The 12,950-nt window shown below is 33.2% G+C and overlaps 1 protein-coding gene across 2 annotated transcripts in view; it reads right to left on the bottom strand.

Annotated features, from left to right (window-relative positions):
• LOC124364890 (fibronectin type-III domain-containing protein 3a) overlaps positions 1-4,840 on the bottom strand; it is a 181,572-nt gene extending 176,732 nt beyond the window's left edge. For both annotated transcript variants that reach the window (XM_046820690.1, XM_046820689.1), the window contains exon 1: positions 4,667-4,840. The gene's annotated coding sequence lies outside the window, so the exon portion shown is untranslated. The remainder of the gene's footprint in view (positions 1-4,666) is intronic.
• Positions 4,841-12,950: the final 8,110 nt, after the last annotated feature.

Below are 12,950 nucleotides of genomic sequence, written 5' to 3' on the forward strand. Positions count from 1 at the left end.
GTGGTTTATTTGTTAGAAAAGAATAACCTGTTTCTGTTAATATATATATATAATTTCAATAAACATTGAATAACAAACAGTTCTTGCTCCGCCGGGACTCGAACCCGGATCTGTCACTTGCTGGGCGAGTACGCTACCACCACAGAGCCCTTACTACGTTTTACCACAGAGTAATAAGATTCTCTGTGGTTTTACGATTCAGTTATTTTGTATTTGGTCGTTTCTGTTACATATGTGTTTAAATAACAAAACTAGCATATGATCGGAAGACCAAATACCTCACAAACGGCTGTTATTTACTTCAATGCACTATTTAATTAATGTACACGAAGACAGTTATAGTTACATTCTGGTCGTTCTATGAACATATGCCACTCTGCAATTCTAAAAATCAACCTAAATAAAAACCAATTGAGCCCCTTTAAAAATAATATTATCAAAACTGAAAATTCTTGCCCAAAATATTTTATACTTTTTATCTCTTAATGGAAGTTTTATTAAGGGCTTTAAAATAAAAAAAAATATTCTCACCAACAACCGCCTTAATGTTTTGTTATTATACTCGTATATTTAAATTTTATGAGTATTTTGAGGTGATTTTTATACAGAGTTGAAAGCGAAATAATTCTAATATAGAAATAAAACGCCTGGAACAAGTTCTACGCACACATGAGTACGTTATTACACCTTGTAACAAAATAGAGAAAATGGGCGATGACACCTGTATTTAGTTGTAGTTAAATAACTGATGTTGCCATGGATTATTTACATGATAACGTGTACATTATATTACACAGTATGGAAAAATTATGTTTAATTATTTGTAATTGCGGTGGTTTATTATAATTGCACTATCTAAGCACAGGTGGTATTGTTACTTGTTTGAACAGCCTTGTTCCATGCAACGAGAAATAGCGGCATAATACTTAATGGGCTAATCATTTCTAATAGCTTTTATTGTTGATTTTCAACTTTGTTGCTGATGATTTACTATTCATATTATATACTTTACTTTAGTATACGGGGTGAATAATCATTCTAACTACGTTTTCTTTTTTTATGAATGAAAATTCTTGGAGGATTGTACATATATTAATTATTTATAATTTGTTCGATATTTTTTCAAATTTTTATACCGTCTGCCATTTTGGAAGTACCGTATTCACTTCGTTATTTCCAACTCATAATTTTGCTTCACTCTTTCATACTAAAAAACTTGGGTACTTTGGTATTATAAGCAGGCCACTCTGCCCTATTCCACTACTTATTATTACGCGATATAAGTAGGTTTAGATTAGGTTATCATAAATATGTTACTAGTAGTATCGAAGTTAAAATTAACCTTTACAAGCGCTCACGTGATGTGACCTTGAATTTAGGTACTATCTCGAGAGATGTTTTTCATTTTTTCGTCAGAAGCAAGGGCCACCGAAGCACGCACTGATGGCCAGGGGCATTTCCGATCGGTACTCTACCGACCTCAGATCACTAGCTAGATCGTCCAACGTGATCGGAAATGCCCGAAGCGATCAGAGCTGGCTTCTGTGTCGCCTTCTGACGAAAGTAAAAAAACATCCCTTGAGATAGCACCCAAATTGAAACTCATGTCACGTGAGCACTAGCAAAGGTTAACTTTACCTTTTTCTATTCATAATACGTACGTATGTATTTGTACATACTTATATCGCGTAATTACGAATCGTAGATAGGGACATAGTGGCTTCCTTACAGTACCAAAGTTGCCATTTCATTTATATACTTTTTATTTTCCTCATATGAAAACTGCAAGGTCTAAAATAGCATTAGATTTTAAAGTGAATTTAAAAAATTAATTTATGCGATAATAATAAATAAGATTTCGCAAAAAGTTTTGATTATTTTACCTTATTAAACTGCTAATTAAACGTCATCACCAAACGCATGAAGTACATACATGATGTGTGTTAAAAAAAGATCTTTTACTTTATGAAGAAACTGACTGCACACACGAAATAATATATACCAGTCTGGTTTAAAAATTGTTGAATAAAAAAATCCTATCTTCAGAATCCAGGTGGGAATTGGGACAATGATCGGGAATCTTGCAACATGACAAGTAATTTTTACAAAACTTGGGGAACTCCGGTGAGACTTGAAGTTCTGTACCAGACGATCCTTTCTCAAGAGCTTGAAATATTGCTGAAGTTAGCAACTGATTTGTTCAGTGCACGCGAGGCCCAAGGGACATTCTTAAGAAATATAATGTGTGAAAACGTCACAGATAGAAATTTAACATAACTTACAAGGCATTTACTGCCATGTTTATGTACTAAATTACAAGTTTTTTAAATAATAATTTACAAATTACCCCAGGTCCATGAAAGTCAGATAACGAACACACTTTGGTATTGTTTCAGTACAAGTGAATATCAGCTGTTTTTGATACGTAAAACTGACAGTATGATCATGAATACAAAAATGTATTAAAACGTGTAAGTACTTTTATTCTTAATGATAGAATTTGCTTTTATGTTTGATGTAATTAGCAATACGATCATGAATTTATTTTGTCTACATTAAAAGTACCAGCTATTGGATACTCTGAACAAGATTTGGATATTTATTTGCACGTAATATGTTCACGGATATTGTCCAATAGCAACTTGGCTGGGCTTAATACAAATAATGTAAAGAGATATTGGCAACAACTGTCATGACAACTAAAGTGTTTAAATCTAAAGGAAAAATAAAACATTATTACATTCGTAGAATCTTGGAGCATTGGAAAAACGGTTTATTGTAGTATCACTAGTATAAAGGAATACGGTATAACATTTTCCAATATCACTTTTTATTTTGTGCTGTTGGATAAATAAAATAAAATAAAAAGTGATATTGGAAAATTTTGTATTCCTTTATACTAGTAATACTACAATTATTACATTTATTCCACATTTTTAAAATGTTAACTGGGTTGGATTTTTATTGAAATTGTCAAATTCTTCTGATTAAATGCAATCTCTACAGCCCATTAGGAAGTTATTAGTTTTTCTCCAAAATGTTCTTTTTAAGAAAGTACACAGCTTTAAATGTAACAATACTAAACTGAACTACCCTGAATAATTATTTTTAAGGTGTTTAACATAACGGAACATAAGTGTTATTTTATAGCGTTTTTGTTTTAAAAACAGCGTATTAAAGAGAATGCGTTATTGCGATACATTTCCTTTCATGCTAATGTTTAATAAAATGTTATATACAAAATATTAAGTAATTCACAGCTGGCAGTTTTTATTGCAGCCAAATGTACATAAATTATAAATCACTACTATTCCTACCGAACCAAATTACACCCAGGTAACATTCGCTATGAAACATATGTTTCGTCCAAAACTTTTTTACACTACACTAACTTTGTAACTCCACTTTTTGTCAGTAAAATAGCCCTTTTGGTGCTCAAACCCATATCAACATATTATTAATCAGTATAGGCTATATTAAATATGGTTTTCATAATGAGACTTTAATATAAATCTAGTTGTACACATTAAAAATATTACTAATTTCCTGTATGGTGCTATTTTAGAGTTACAAGGTTAGCTGGGTTCCGATTAGTTTATAAAAACACACTAAACTAAACACAAAATGATGTAGTCTACGATTTATCGATAACCAGACCTTACATCAGCCACGAGTTACAATGTGTTGCATACAACGACACGATTTCTGCAGTCTGCAACGTTGACGTCCATCAACCAGCTGGTATTATCTTTAGGCTATTTACAGTGTAGCGACTTGGCGGTCAACATGTCAGAATTAATGGTTTATAGTACTAAACTCGATAACAGACATTACGTTTGGCAGATTTCAAGTTTAGTCCTTTGACGAAAATACATTACCGTAAACGTCATCAATGTGGAAAGTTATTGCATGTGCGTTTCCGCCAAGTCACGTTTAAAACTTCTAAACGAGCAACGAGATTCATTATATTTACTAACAATGACTAGCACTTATTAACATTTATTAAGGGTCACACTACAATATGAATGAATGAAAAACTATGGTTGAGTTATGTGTACTCACAATACACGTTTTTCTAATTTGAGTATACGTCGGAAATGTTTATCTTAGCGGTACAATACCAACGCGAATCAAATCATTTTACAAATAAATATGAATGCAACATGGCTACAGGTTGTTAGTAATTAGTAAAAAAGAGAGAGGAAATTACACTGAAATGTATTGGACACTACGGTATAAATAAAACAATTAGACTATAATTTTACATTTTAGTTTAAATTGATACAGTTGTGTTATTAATCACCAGTTATTAAGAAAATGTAAGTTCAATTTAATTTGGAAATATACCATGCATACTCATTTATAGATATAACTCATTTTAAGTTATTACAATTATATGTAAACGATGATTAAAAATAACATAACTCACGAAAAATTTATAAATTTTAGGATATTAATTAATTTAAAGTATTAAAATAATTATTGACGTAAATGTACAGGTTTAAGGAATTGCAATATTAGATTATGTTGAGTACACATGATTACTAATATAAAAACATTCAGAATGGATATTTACTACAGTATGTTGGGAAAAACGTAAAAATAACATAAGGTAAACACAGTTTGACAGAAACGCCCACATGCATATCAGCCGACGTACACTTACAATGTCGAGGCGCAGAACAAAAGATTGGGCTGTCGGCTTCAATCACTCGCGGAAAACTCTAGATGTTTTATCAATTCCGACTTATACTTTGATGTATCACAACTGTTTGCTATAGTTATCACTGAAATACACTACACAGATTCACTGACTCACAAGCACACGTCGCCATCATTGTTTATTGATTTTATAAACTCTCACAGGAACGCGCATTGACGACAGCAGCGACACTGCTGCTACCTTGTAGAGAAATAGCAAACTGTCTTGTCTGAATGCTAAGGACAGAAACGCTGCAATTGCTAATTTGTTATCAATGAAAATCTTGTTTTTGCACAAAATTCGTATTTATTCTTGCCGTTTCTTTGTTCGTGTGAAAACAAATACATTCAAAATGTGGGTCTACAATACGTCACAGAATCGTTTAATTTACTAATAATATGTTCACCATATTTTTTTAATTACACAGTTTTTTATTTATCAATAAATAGACAGATACGTTTAGCCCAAGCTCACCCGTATACGTAGCCTTTGACATTCCAGAGAAAAGGCGTTGCTTCCATATGGGGATTTTTTGGCAGAGACAAACGTCTAGTTCTATTCTCTAAAGCAAAGATAGCGCCACTATACTGAAGTTTTTATTCAGAGTTTTAATGCTTTTTTTATTTTATAGTAATTACCTGATTTTTATGAATAAATTAGTGAAAGTGATGAGTATTTTTTATTATTTTTAGATTCTATTTAATATAAAATGTGGTTAATAGTTATCTGTAATATATTTAAAATAGCCGTTTCATTTATCTGCCGCTAGACACAGCACAACTACAACGTTTCATGTAGTAACAGATTTTTAACCATTGGATGCTATCTTCTCGTAGACTGACACATCAACAAAAACGTAACGGCATTTTATTGGTCAATGGGTAATACGGCAGCCTACCTCAAGCAGTTGTAGCCTTTAGCCATAAACGTTCACCGAAAATCTGTTAGAAAAGCGCGCGAAATCCAACTGAGAATTTCCGTGAAAATTTGTGGATTTTTCAACCACTTTTTCGCAACAATTTTGAAAAACAAAAACACAAACGGATACAACGATGGAAAATTAATGAAAACCACTAACCCTTTAGCTTTTTTTATTAGTTCAAGATTCCGGAAAGTGTTTAAATATCCTTCAACGTTGCGTAAATATTCGTGTTACCTGTAGGAGTTCTCTAAGAAACGAGCTTGCTCTCCAATCTCAAGGTTCTCCTAACTGACCTTTAGCGTCAAACATTACTTCATTCTGAGGAACTTGTGACTATAATGCCGTGACATTTACACACATTCATATCACTCTGTAAGAAATTATTATACTCTTCGGTTTCAGAATTCCGTTCCACCGGCCCTAACCTTCCAGTTGTAGCCTACACTATGGCATTAGAAATGTCAGAGGTTCGTCGAGTGTCACCTTTGGTCTTCAAATACTCCTTTCGCTTAGTTCGTTATTACGAACTTTATTCAAATAAGGATTTAGGGTAATATCTATGTTTGAGTCTACGAGTTCTAAGCCTCTTGGACTACGTTCAGAATATAATGGTATGCATAGGCGTATCCAGGCGGGGATTTTTGGGGTTATAATCCCCCTCCCCCTATTGATACAAATATTCAAGGTATATTTTAACTTGCATCAAACTGAAAGTATAATTGTAGTTGAAAAATGTAACATAGTTCAGTTTTGTTTGATATTTTAACTATAACAACTGACATATAGTAAACCACAAGACTCGTGGTTCGTAAGACCATAATCAAAGTAAAGAATTAACGTGGCTTAATTAAATATTACCTGGCTTGAAGTTTGTTATTTTTTATGTTTTCTTTTACGCATTATAACTCGTTTTGTTTACATAAATTTCAGGAATAAAATATAAATAATAATAATAATAATACAATAGAATTGGTAATAATTTTCTAGGTTGCCAACAAAGAAGCCCCGGCATGGTCAAATTGTACTATAGCAATAAGTTTGATGTTCAAACTTCTTAAATTTATAATAACTATAAATTCTGGTGTGCCATTTATATGTAAAATATAAACATTTTGAAGTTCTCGTCTGTTAATTTCTAATTTTCTGATTAAGAAACTTTTTCTATAAATAATTAATGATTTGTCTTTCAACACCTCTTTCATTGATTGCGTTATTAGAATTTTCATATGGCAATGTTTGTCGATACTTTTCATACTAAAAATTATCAGTTTTATTTTTTTAGATTAACGTACTTGCTTGTAAGAAACTGGTAAATAAAAGCCAAATTTGTTATATGAAATATTAACAAAATTCTCATATACCGCGCCTCCCCTGTCAGATCTCAGGTTGATCCTGTAATAGTTTGTCTAAAACTGTAACCTAAAAGAATGTCGAATATGGCAATAGAGTCCTTGTTATCACTAGTATGATGGCATTAAAAATCGCAAAAAATTTATCTTCCGTCGATTCATATTCGTGTACGTTCAGTATATATAACAATAATTACAAACATACCGTTATAACGTGTTCCTGTCACACTTTGTATACAATCCCAAAATTACACAACCAAAATAACGAAATATCGTGCTTTTAAAATTATACTTAACTTGAAATTCATATTTTGTATGTCTATATTTGTTCATCGCCGAGCGTTAACTGCCTCTATGAGCAATACACGTAGCGGACGTCAACCGCGCAACCGCGGTAAAAAAACACACAATTAATAATTTCATTGTCTCGAAATTTCTGTAGTTGTATACACAGTAAATATTTCATCTATAAAATGCACGTCAATTTATATTCCAAAATTTTTATTGGGGATGACATGGTTTAAAATTAAAAATATTTAAATATCAAATACATATTATATAAGTAATCAAATATAAAGACATATTTGCAAGTAATATATATGTAAACGATGTGTATCTTGAAAGTCCATATTAGAACGTATACATTCTAGGTAAAAGGTGAAGGGCATCTTTTAGTTCTTTAGATATAGCCATTTTCCCAAGCCTCTGTTATAAAAAAAGTAAAGATGTCTTATTTTACCAAGCGAAGTTAGAGATAAGAAGACCTCTCTAACGCTTCACCTTATTATAGTCATTAATGTAATTTTCTTTAAATTCTTTTGCTATCGGGCAGTCTGAAAAAGAGTATATTTTCGCTTATGTTATAGCCGTTCTTGTAGAGCTTAAAATAAGAATAATAATGATGCTCTCTGACGGTTGTCAAACTTACAACAGTTAATATTATTAGTATTTAACATATTCCGGGTGGGGGTGAGGGCTTCAGTTCCCCAGCTTGCCTGGGAGGTACGGAAAATTTCTAGCGGAAGTCATTCTAGATACGCCCATGATGGTATGTTAGAGTACGAAGGTGAGAACATTGATCATCATTGATTAAGGAATCGAGGAATCGTTGGTCAATTCTTGGCACCTGTATAAGAATGCCCGATGATGCTTGTTTGAGCCGCAATAGGCGGCGGCGTCGCACGGAAGACGGTTCAAGCATCGACGCAATTGCTGACACATCCATAGGTGCCGACTACTAGGGGCTTGAGCCCCCCTCCCCCAATACTGCCAAGGTGGGGACTCAGCCCCCCAAAACAGCTCGGCGCCATTTTGTACGGGGCGCGTTGTACGATTTCGTCTTTTTTAATTCAAAACAAGACTTCATTTAAATTACACTTTTCAATTATGATAATTATGTTAACAGTGCATATACATTTAATGGATAGAAATTCAGTAGAACATAAAAAATATCAAAAGTAGATCAGTCCCTCACACCATAGTCATTGGATTTTTCAACTACTTCTTTTTAACATTTCAATAAGAACAACTTCAATTAAACTTTTCAATTGGATGAGTTTTTGGTCAAAAGCGCTAGCCTCATTAATATAATTAAAAAAAGCATTTGTGGATTGACAACAACCTTGTTTTCGAATTCGGGTACAAGAGACGATTTATAGCAGGAGTTGGCACTACCTGACACAGACAGAGCTTCCTCACTCTTCACCACCACCGCAGTCAATTATCAGTTCAGTGGTCCTGTGGTCTGTGGTGCTGCCTTTGCCAGTGATACGTGATACGCCAAACCGCTCATCAACGTAGGCGATTATTTAGCTCGGATATTTGTCTTTGATATATTGTGTTTCGAGAACAACTTGTGTTCATGTAACATAAAATCGATACAATGGATAGATTTGTTGTGAAAAATTGAGACTAGACTCCAGCGGCACGTCATCGCTACCGACAATACCTTTAGCTAACCTCACTTCTACCGCTTGCTTCACCTACTGCGCCTCCGACATCGCTCACTTCTTCTTGTTATGGTGAGAAAACAATAATCTTCAGGTTAAGGGGAGAACTTTCCAAAATTCTTGGTTAAGTCTTTGAGTGGATTGAATGGGACGCTCCAACTGATAAGGTGTTAAGAAAAATATGTATGGAGGCAAATTCCAAGGGGTTAGTTCAATTTGGTAAGAAAAATGAGAATGATTTTATCCATATCGGGTTTTGTAACTGGAAAAAAGGCATCGAAAAGCTTAAAGCCCATGAACATTCTGAAACTCGCAAAGAAGGTATCTCGAAACTGGTCTCCTTCTCTAGTCCGAATGTAGTTGTGCAGTTAAATTAACAAATGATTACCGATATGAAGAAGGGACGCTCTTGTCTTATGGCTATTTTTACTTCGTTAAGGTTCTTATGCCGCCAAGGTCTAGAAAATTCGTGGACATGAAGAGCTTAGGTCTAACTTCGGCAACTACTCGATTTAGACAAAATGATTCGACCACTTTGTCCAACAAGGTGACAATGAGACCAAGTAGGATTCGCAGAATAATAAAGCACTACAGCAACATTTTGATGTTTTTGGGTTTCCCAAGAAGAAAATTCAGTTTCCGCTTCAAAATGCTCTAGGTTTCTTGACAATATGCTTAACTTCAAGACGTTTTTCTTCCTTTCACTGTTTTGTCATGTGATGGATCCTGTAGAAGAAGTCAACATCAGTATCCAATGACCGAAGACTGGTGTTACAGAGGTGGAATATCAAAACTAGAGTGCCTACTTAAAACCCTTGGATAAAAGCATGCTGAGTTTGAATGATTCTGAAATGATTGCCAAAACAAAAAGCCTGACAGTGTTAAAGAGCCTGAACTACCTGACCATGATTCATACCAAAGAAGCCTCAAAAACTTCACAGCTCACAACCCCACGAGTTCAAAACTCCTGTGGGTTATTTCCAAAGAATTTAAATCTAAATAAACGACACTATAAAAAATTGTGTTAATGAGAGGTTTTAATCTACTGGACTACATAAAATATTAATGGTGGAGAAAGAGTGTGTCTGAGCTGTCAATGATAGGGGTGTAAATACCGTCAAACAAGTAAGCGCAGGAATTCTTCGCAAATGACTCGAATCTTGACAGACTGCAACTCCATCTCTCAATGTCAGGGGACATTGCCAGACAGAGGAATGAATCATTAAATACAATGAATGATATTCGTAACTTATGGTCGGTGACGAATCAGTGCATGTACTTCTTCAAGAAGTCTACTCAGCTTTGAAGCTTCTACGAGTTATGCCGCTGACGACTGCATCATCCAAAAGGTTATTCAGTGCACTTCGTACACACATACCTGCAGTAAACAATGGGGTACAAGAGACTCAACAATATTTCAGTTCTTAATGCCCATCAAACTGTATTGGACAACTTGGATCTGAGGCTAATGATAAACGCTAATATTCTACATATATTAAACCTAAATATGTAAATCCAAAAATTAACTGTTCAACTTTGTTAGTTTATATGTTCATCAAAAATCCTGTTAATATTATTTTGTAGTTTTTACCCTCAACACAAGCCTGGAATGAGCTACGTTGATTATGAAACGTTTTCTGAGGAGGTCCAGACGACCTTTTTTCTAGTATAAAAAATTGACAATTTACAACATTTTTGACATAAGTTAAAATTAAACAAATAAATTTTAATTATACATTCATTTGATCCTTTTTACAATCAAACGGTTAAGCTTATTTGTACACTAGCTTATTATGACATTTTTTGGATAGAGGAAGTAAAAATTGCATGAATGCTTGACTGTATTGTAACGAAGCATATGTGGGTGTTTTTTTTTACAGATTAGACCCTGTAGTCCACCCACAGAGAACTTCTTGAGCTAGCCTGTAAATAATATTCCTAATATTTGTCTGTCCGTGCTTTTCCTAGAACGTTCTGTTATGTTTTCTCTTCTCTGTACTATCTCTCCACAATATTGGACTTTTCACCTTTTATTTGATACTTTCCTATTTCATTTCTTGGAAGAACACCTATTTGTTCAACAAAAATTCAACATGTCTCTTTCCTGTGATTAAACCCATGTGAACTGTAGTTAGGGAAGTAACATATTCCAAACTAGAAAACACACCTACTCCCTTGGACAAGCAAAATATTGTGATGTGAGTATGTAGTTGAAAGTCTTGTGAACCTTTATAGTGCCAATGTGAATGATTGTCTGTGAGAATAAAGAGGAGAAAGAACAACTGGATCTGCAAGTTTACCTACGGTTGTAGGGGAACTTTTAATGATTCTGATAATTATTGGTGATCCATAATTGCTTATCGTTGGATGTTGTCTCATGTGTGGCTCGAAAACGCATGTGAATCAGTGAACAAGTATTATTTTAGTGTATGGTTAAAACAAATATATTAAAATTAGAGAACTCAAGTGTTTTAGATGAAAGGAAACAGACTGAACAATTTGCAAACAAAAATGCAGAGGTGTTTTGACTAGTACAAAAAAATAAGGTGATCACCACCTAGTTTATGTAAACTTTTGTTGGAGAAGATTCAGAAAAGGAGAGATGAAATACATAAAGCAGAGGAGATGCTGTTGACAATTAAGTGCTTGGGAAAATGGCTAAAAATGTTACCACATAAGAAGGGCGCTTATAGCACTGAACCGAGATACATTAATTTGACAGTATTGTCAACAGATATTACAGTGAATATGTGAAATCACTAAAATAAAAAGAATATGTCATCAAAAGAAATGAACGTTGTCTTGATAATATATGATACCATCAACATGATAACCAAGAAGTATAACCACAGTTGCTTGCACTGTGTAAAGTTTCAGATGAAAGAAGAGGAAATCTAATGGAGTAATCCAGCTCACATAGGACGTACATATCTCTAACACCTGGAGGTGATCAAATGCTATTCAGTACAGAAGGAAGAAAGCCAAAGCAGAAGAAATCAAATCAGATTGAGAGTGGAGGTGATAGTTTCTCCCGGGAAACTCCCACAGTGACTTACTTTCGTAGATCTGGTGAAATTTATGAATGACTGAATTACCCAGCAGGACAGGAGGGCCAACAATTATTACTAGTAGCTGAGGTGCAGCGGGAGGGTCAGCAATAATTCTCTAGCCTATTACAAAAAATAAGAAAGAGGGTTATAAAAATTATTAAAAATATTTAATATTTTATAATATCTCGTTTTTTTATCTGATACACCTAAAACTAACAGCCAGTCACATAAAACTGAAATCAACTTCAGCCAACCATATGAAAACCAAATGTTTGGCTGAAAACGGTGATTTTTATTCTCTCTATCTCTTTGGCTAACACTGGTATAACCCAACTATTACGTGCCTGACAGATAAGTACATAAAGCTAAAAAATTTGATCAATTGAGTCAATTAAGTGGCCAATTGAAATCTGATCAACATCAAAAAATTCGCCACACAAGACTCTGTACCATTTATTCAACTACAATGGTGTTGAGGAATGGGAGATAAATTTAGTATACTATCGAAACCTTTCAAAAGAAAAAAAGATATATATATATATATGCATAAATACATATACATATATATATATATATATATATATATATACAGTATATATATGCACTTATATTTACATTATATTTAATGTACATATATATATATATGTGTATGTATGTATATGTATATATACATTAATATAATAATAAGCTATATATATCTAAAACTAATAAAATAAAAAAATATATAGCCAAAAGTAATGCTCACATATTTATTTATTTGATATTATTTATGGGCATTAAAAAAAGACTATGTATTTATCTGCCTAGTTCATCATTTTTAATTTACTATAGTGGAATTCATTTTTTTAGAAATATTAGTCTTTGTTGTGCACATTTATGAGTCAAATAAAAGAATGAAAAATAATTTAAGGTAATAATATGATACATCAACTATTTTCTATGTAATTAAATAGGTTTCATATGAACATAAATACTGTG

Source organism: Homalodisca vitripennis, chromosome 6 (genome assembly GCF_021130785.1).
Source record: "Homalodisca vitripennis isolate AUS2020 chromosome 6, UT_GWSS_2.1, whole genome shotgun sequence".
NCBI lineage: Eukaryota > Metazoa > Arthropoda > Insecta > Hemiptera > Cicadellidae > Homalodisca > Homalodisca vitripennis.